We start from the raw sequence: 6,996 nt of genomic DNA on the forward strand, positions 1-6,996 counted from the left end.
ACGGAGGCACGGAGCACTTGCACCACGTGCCCCACATCCGCAGGCATCGTGCAAGGCAAAGCCAACAGTGACGTCACCCTAAACACAGGGAGCTCACCTGCACCCCCTGTCCAGGTACAAGGTTCTGCAGGTGGCCCGCATGTGGCTGGGACACTGTGAGGGGGTGCAGGGCAGCTGCAGCAGTCACATGTTCCACCCTATAGTCACCACGGAGCCACCAAGAGCAGCTCAGACTGGTCTACTTCCCCCCGCACGACACCCACAGGGGTCTCCTTCCCCCAGTGCCCTCCTGACCCGGCAGGTGCAGTGCCTTGAGGCAGCTTCATCTGCCCCTCAAAGAGCTCCCTGGGCGAGGGTGGGCGTGCCTGTGCCCAGGTTACAGCCACACCCCTACCCCGCCCCGACTTCCTCCTGGCAGAGAGGCAAGGGCATGCAGCTCCCTCCTTGGCTGTGGGGACAGGTGTGGGGTTCAGGGAAGGCAGGAAAGAGCAGCAGCGAGGGGGGGGGGGGGCTGGCCAGCACGGGTTGTTGACAAGTTAAGCATCGACCATGGTCGTCACAACTGGCCCAGATTTCGCCCCCTGCACGACACGTCTGGTTTCGAAGCCACATGAAAGCTGGTGTTCTTTCCAGCACACTGGCTCTTTATAGAGCAGTTTTGAAGGAGAGGAAAAAAAAAAAAAAAGAAATCAATGTGCACTGCTGCTGTGTGGCCGGGCAACTCTCCCGAGCACAACAACCCATAGAAGGTTCCAGAAAGTCCTGCTCCACCTGAACCGGAGGAAAGTCGCCGAGGGGCTGCCCTGGAGACCCCGTGCCCCTGCTGTGGACACCTGCTTTAGTCTCCTTTTGCTGGGCAGGTTTGACTACCAGGGGTTCGGAAGGCTCCGGGGACAGTGAGGGAGCCGCTCCAGGCCCAGTGTTTCTCTTATGCAACCAACAGGGGGGCTTTCCGGAACAGCCAGCAAGTCCACCCCTCCCCCGCCTCTGCCAGGGACAGGAAGTCGACAAGAGGGTTCTCAAAGCCTCAGAGCGATCATGATCAGTAGAACAGTGCCACGATGGCGTGGAGGGGACACCCCCACCAGGAATGCCTTCGGGGTCCCATCGTTGCCTGGAGCCCACCACTCAGGACCAGACGTTCAGAGAGAAACGGAACCACCCTCGCTCACTCCACTCTGCCAGGGCTGCCTTCCTCCCCGGGGGCGGGGGGGGGGAGGCTGGGGCTCAGTCTGCCTGTATCCAACTTGAGCGAAGCCCCAAAGGTCAGGGGGTCAGGGAGAGGGGCGGAGAGGGAGGTGTCAGGAATCCCTCATCACCCCCACCCCCACCCCCCATTCTCCGTGGTACAAGGGGTCGGATCTTTCTGCAGATTCTCCTTGGGGCTTGGCAAGCGTCCACAGGGAGGGGACAAGACAAGTCCCAGGAGGGTGGGGGGCGCTCGCGTGGGAGGATGGGTCTGACTCTGCAGGCCAGATGCTCAAATCGTTGGTTGAAATCACACAGGTGGGAGCCCGCGTTAGCCAGCCTCGGGGGAACCAGGGACAGCACGCAGACCGCGGTGGGGGCCCAGCCCAGACTCAGGCAGTAGGAAAAGGGGGGCACCCTGCAGGCAGCAGGAGAAGGGGGACGAAGGGCCCCTCCCTGGTAAGAACCCCGCAGCAGCCCCGTCCAGGGAGGGCCGCTCAGAAGCCTCTGGAAGCCAGCGGGAGGGGAGATGGGGGTGGATGGACAGCGCCCTCGAAGCAGAGCTCTCTGTGGGCAGTTAACAGGCGAGCTTGTACAAGGCTCCGTGTGGGTGCAGGAGCGGACGACCTGTGAGACAGTGCAGCAGGGTGCTCGGCCCCAGGCTGTCAGGGGCCCCACCTTAGGAGGGACCCAGCAGGGATTCGAAGGGCCCTGGGGACAAAGGGCAGCTCTGCAAAGGTTGGAAGGGAGAGTCAAGGACTCTGGGTAGAAAGAAAACCACCGTTGGTGGACCCGACTCCACGGTCCGCTCCTCCTCCGTGCACGGGGCCCAGCGTGGGGGGCTCCACTGCGCTCCACGCAGACATCAGTGGGGGCCCTGTGTCTCGGCAGCCTCCACCTCCTCTACAGAACCCCTCCCTTCCCAACCAGCCTAGGCCAGCACCCTCCAGGCCGGCTGGATGCCCGCGTTTGAAGAGAAAGAGCGAGCAGAAAAGCAGGTGCACATGGCCAAGGAGGCCACCTGACATGAACAGGGACAGCCCAGTTCACTCTGAGGGGCAGGCCCAGAGGAGGAAGGGGAGGGCAGAAAGGGCATTGCTGGCGCTTGAACAGGCGGGGCCAACGCGCTCACGCTGACCGGGGCAGGTGTGTGCCCTGGCCTGGTCGGGCTGAGAAGTGGGAAGAATGTCTCCTACCTCAACAGATGAGGTGAGGCGCTGAGCCACAGGGCACACTGGCCTGACACAAGATATTCATCAAAGCCACCAACCCTGGAGAGAGGGTAGCCCTAGGAAGTACAGCTGACATGGCCACCGCCTCCTCCCTCCTGTCCCCATCCCCAGTCAGTCCAGAGGAGAGGGCTCGGCTCTGGGTGCCTCTGGGGTAAGCTTGGCTTTTTGGAAGAATCTCGAAAAACCAACCCTGGGTCCAGCATTCGCAAGCAGGCACTCTTCACAGGCCCGGAAGGTTGAGGACAAAAGGCCCTGAGACGCCTAGTGAGTGTTTCTATGTGGGTGTTGGGAGACAAACACCTCCATGGGGCATCGCGCGTGCTAGAACCTGTTCTCATTCACATGGACTAACAGCTCCCAAAGTTCACAGGAAAATGGAACCCAAGGAGAAGCCGCTGCCTGCAACGCCGGCATCCTACGTGGGCACCGGTTCGTGTCCTGGCTGCTCCACTTCCGATCCAGCTCCCTGCTGACGGCTTGCAGAAAGCAGAAGATGGCCCAAGTGTTTGGGCCTCTGCACCCAGGTGGGATGAAGCTCCTGGCTCTTAGCTTTAGCCTGGCTCAGCCCCAGCTGTTACCGCCATCTGGGGAGTGAACCAGCAGATGGAAGATCTCTCTCTCTCTCTCTCTTTCTCTCTCTCTCTGTGTGTGTATGTGTCTCTCTCTCCTCCTCTCTCTGTAACTCTTTCAAATAAGTAAATAACTTTAAAAATAAATCTCTAAAAATAAATAAATCTTCAAAAAATTAAGTTCATTTGGTTCAAAAAATTCTGAAATCCAAGCAGTATGTCATAATATGCATTTTTTAGGATTTATTTGTTTATTTGAAAGGCAGAGTTACAGAGAGGCAGAGGCAGAGACACAGAGAGAAGTCTTCCATCCACTGGTTCACTCCCCAGATGGCCGCAATGGCCAGAGCGGGACCAATCCGAAGCCAGGAGCCAGGAGCCTCCTCCAGGTCTCTCATGTGGGTGCAGGGGCCCAAGGACTTGGGCCATCTTCTACTGCTTTCCCAGGCCACAGCAGTGAGCTGGATAGGAAGAGGAGCAGCCAGGATGCAAACCGGTGCCCATATAGGATGCTGGCACTGCAGGCGGAGACTTTACCCACTATGCCACAGCACCAGCCCCCATAATATGCATTTTCCACGAATTTTTTGAAGACCCCCATAGGCATGGATATAAACATCCATGCACCATCAACATAAGCATCTTTAATTCCAGCTCCCTCCAACTTTCTCCAGTGCCCTCCTGTCTTCGTCCTGATGAGATGCACCTGGTATTCTCAGTTTACAGAAGAAACTGAGGTACAGCGTTCTCTGCTCTCTCCGGTTCTGGTCTGACTCCCCCCCTCACACCACAGCATGCGGTCCCGGAAATGCACCAAGGCTGTGAGCCTCTCACTCTGGGCTCAAAATCCGGCTCTCTTGCTTGCAGCCATGTGGCTACAGACAAGCCCTCAAGCCGGCCAGCCTCGGCTTCCTCACCCATTCAGTGGGGTCACACAGTCCAGGCAGAGCTCCCACAAGTTCTGAATGGGATGGAGGAGGCAGCAGGTGACCTGGAGAAACTGGCGGGGGGTGGGGGGGTGTCTGACCCTGACCCTCGGGTCTTCCCTCCAGCTTCCAGGCCTGAGCCCAGCCTGAGCCCAGCCTGTTCCCTGCTGAGTCAGACTGCTCCCTGCTGGGGTCTCAGATGCTGAGTCATCACGTTGGCTCTCTTTCCCAGGCCAGGGCCTTTGAGTCAAGCCTTGGACAGGATTCTCTGGAGTTGAGTCCCAAGGAAGAAAACACCAGCAAACACAATGGCAGCTTTCTCTCCGGTCCACGCTGGGGCAAGTTCAGGCCAGCGGTTTCAATGCTCCCTGGGAAGGGGGTGGGGCAGAGCCTGCCATCCATCACCTGGACCTGGCAGCCCCCATCCAGCGAAAGGCCCCCTGCCAGGGGCTGAGACCCTGGGTCTCTTCCCCTGGGGCCTGATTTTGCTCATCTCTAAATACCTGATATAAACTTAAAAGAAAAAACAAAAACTCACCTTCTGCCTCCGAAGTTTCCTTACAAGACACTAGTTTGCCCCTCAGAAGCAGACGGGCCCAAATGGAGTCTGGAACCCCTTACACGGCCTCTGCCCAGACCACAGACTCCCGGGGGAGCTCCGGTTCCCACCAGGACTGGGCACAACCCTCCCTCCACCTGGAAGATGCAAAGAGGTTGGACTGGACTAGCACCCGTGTGGATATTCTGTTCCATGCCAAGCAACCAAGCCAACAGTCGGCAGTCCTGGGTGTGCCTGTGGCTTCAAGGAGACGACCTCGGGAGGGCAAGACCCCAAGGCACGTGCCAAGCTCCCTGGAGAGCCCAACCCCACACCTCCACCTGCCAAGGGCGGCTCCCTCCTCGGGACTCCACCTGCTGGGTCACAGGAGGCAGAAGCATTCGGTTGGCCCTGTGAAAGTGTCCTCTGCGTGCCAGGCCCTGGGCCGGGTGACAAGTTGCAGGGCGAGGCAGGCACAGCCCCCACCCCTGTGCAGCCCACCTTGTAGCGGGAAACAAGGTCCCGCATGGCTAAGAAGTCACAGGTTGGGGGACACCGCAGGGGGCGCTCCTTACACCCACACCCGAGCACCACTCCTGAGGCTTTCCACCACTCACAGCCGTCCCTCCCCCACTCTGTCCTTCCCGACACCCCCCACCACCACCAGCCACAGCACAAACCGCCCACCTTTGCACCCGCACGGTCTCCCCAACAGCCAGCAGCAGCCCCTGGCAGGCAGGCGCTGGGGCCCTGCCTCTGGGCACCTGGCTTTCTTCAGTGCCCACTTGTGGCACTCAGTAAAGACTGGGAGTCTATATGGGGAGCTGGGTTGGGTCTGTCGGAACTGCATTTTCCTAGCAAGCCTGGGGTTTGCATGTAGATAGCATGTTTACTGGAGGCTCTCGGGAGGACAAGCGCGCGAAGGGGCATTGGATGGTTGTCCAAATTCCTCCGACATGGCCATTGGCTGACCTCGCAAGCTTTGCTCTTCTCCAGTAGCTTAACGGAGCCGCTCTTAAGTGCCCGGGTCATCTGTTAGAAAGGGGGTGCTCCCGGGCCCCAAATAAGGCGGCCCTCCCTCCCCCACCTGCTGCTGGGCGCCTCCTCCCAGTTCCAGCCAGGAGGGGTGCTGCTCTGAGGGAGTGGGCTCTGTAGGCGGAGTGGGGCCGTGGGGTGAGGCCGCGACCCCCCGAATTCCTAGCTTTGGCTCCTCACAGGACAGAGGCGCAGGCAGCACGTCCCCCCGAGCTCGCCGCGCGGCCCCTCGTCCTGCCCCAAAGTCTTCCGCGAGGCCGAAGCAGCGCATCTCCCGGGAATGGCCGAGCAACTCCAGCTGTTCTCCCCCTAGGGAGGGCAGGAGAGGCCGGGCCCAGAGACAGCCAAGGAAGGAAAGCGGGGGAGGGTGGGCGGAGGCGAAAATGACGCCACGCATTGCTACGGCCAGCGCAGGGGGCCGCCAGACGCCCGCGAGACCCTCGGCACCCCGGCCACCTCCCCTGCGCTGCACAGCACCAACCCCGGGCCACCTCGGGGGGCGCACGCTGCTTGGCGGTGCCCGCGGACATTGGCTCCCGCGCGCGTCGCACGCGCCGCGACACACCCCGGACCCTCCCCACACACACACACACACACACACACACACACACACACACACACACAGGACCCCGGTCTCGGGGCTGCGTCGGCACCCGCCCCTCGCATCCACACCCATCGGGGCCCAGCCTGGGCAGCCACACACCCAGGAGCCGCTCACCCCTATCCAACCCACCCACACCCGCGCGCGCAACCTCTCGCTCCGTGGGCTCTGTGCCTCTTTCTCTCCACCTAGCTCCTGCGCCCCGGCCAGCGCCGCCAGCCGCGACCGGGAGAGGCCGCCAGGAAGCGCCATCCAGGTGTTCCCAGGCTGGCTCCCGCCTCCTTCCAGACCCGCGGACGCCCATATCCCCAGCCAGGACGAAGGCGAACTGGGATGGCTCCCCACGCCCTTGTCCCCTCATCGAAGCCCAGTCCCCAGAGTCCCCTCGCGCCCGCGCCCTGGGTGGGTGGCCGCGCGCGGGGAGCTCCGGGGCGCTGGCTCTTGGAACCCACGGAGCCACAAAGGGCGGCTCGGGCGCCGCCACAGCGCCCCTGTCTGCTCCCCCGCGGGGCCCGGGACGAGGAGCGCGACGGGCTTACCTACGGCAGAGGGAGAAAGGAAAGGCGCGGTGCCCAGGCGTCCAGCGGGAGGCGAGCGGAGCGGCGAGGATGGGTGTGCACCCGCGGGCGCGAGCCGGCAGCCAGGCGCGGTTTGTTTATGTCCCGGCCGAGGGCGGCTTTATAGGCGCCGCGGCCCCGCCTCCGCGCGCGCCCCGCCCCGGCCTCCCGGGCCGCACGCCGGGGGGACACACCCCTTCCCGCTCCCTCCACCCGGGCGCGCCGGGCCGCACCGGGGCAGCGCTCGGCGGGCGCCCGCCCGGACCGCCGCCTGTTGCGCAAGCCTCGGTCGGGGCGCGGCGGCGGCGGGGGGCAGGGAGCGAGCGGTGACCCGGGCCGCGGTTCGGCTC

The 6,996-nt window shown here is 62.4% G+C and overlaps 1 protein-coding gene across 1 annotated transcript in view; it reads right to left on the reverse strand.

Annotated features, from left to right (window-relative positions):
* Positions 1–6,781, reverse strand: part of NDRG1 (N-myc downstream regulated 1) — a 45,145-nt gene extending 38,364 nt beyond the window's left edge. The window contains exon 1 of the mRNA XM_002710623.5: positions 6,629–6,781. The gene's annotated coding sequence lies outside the window, so the exon portion shown is untranslated. The remainder of the gene's footprint in view (positions 1–6,628) is intronic.
* Between the last annotated feature and the right edge of the window lie 215 nt (positions 6,782–6,996).

The sequence above is a fragment of the Oryctolagus cuniculus genome, chromosome 6 (assembly GCF_964237555.1).
Source record: "Oryctolagus cuniculus chromosome 6, mOryCun1.1, whole genome shotgun sequence".
NCBI lineage: Eukaryota > Metazoa > Chordata > Mammalia > Lagomorpha > Leporidae > Oryctolagus > Oryctolagus cuniculus.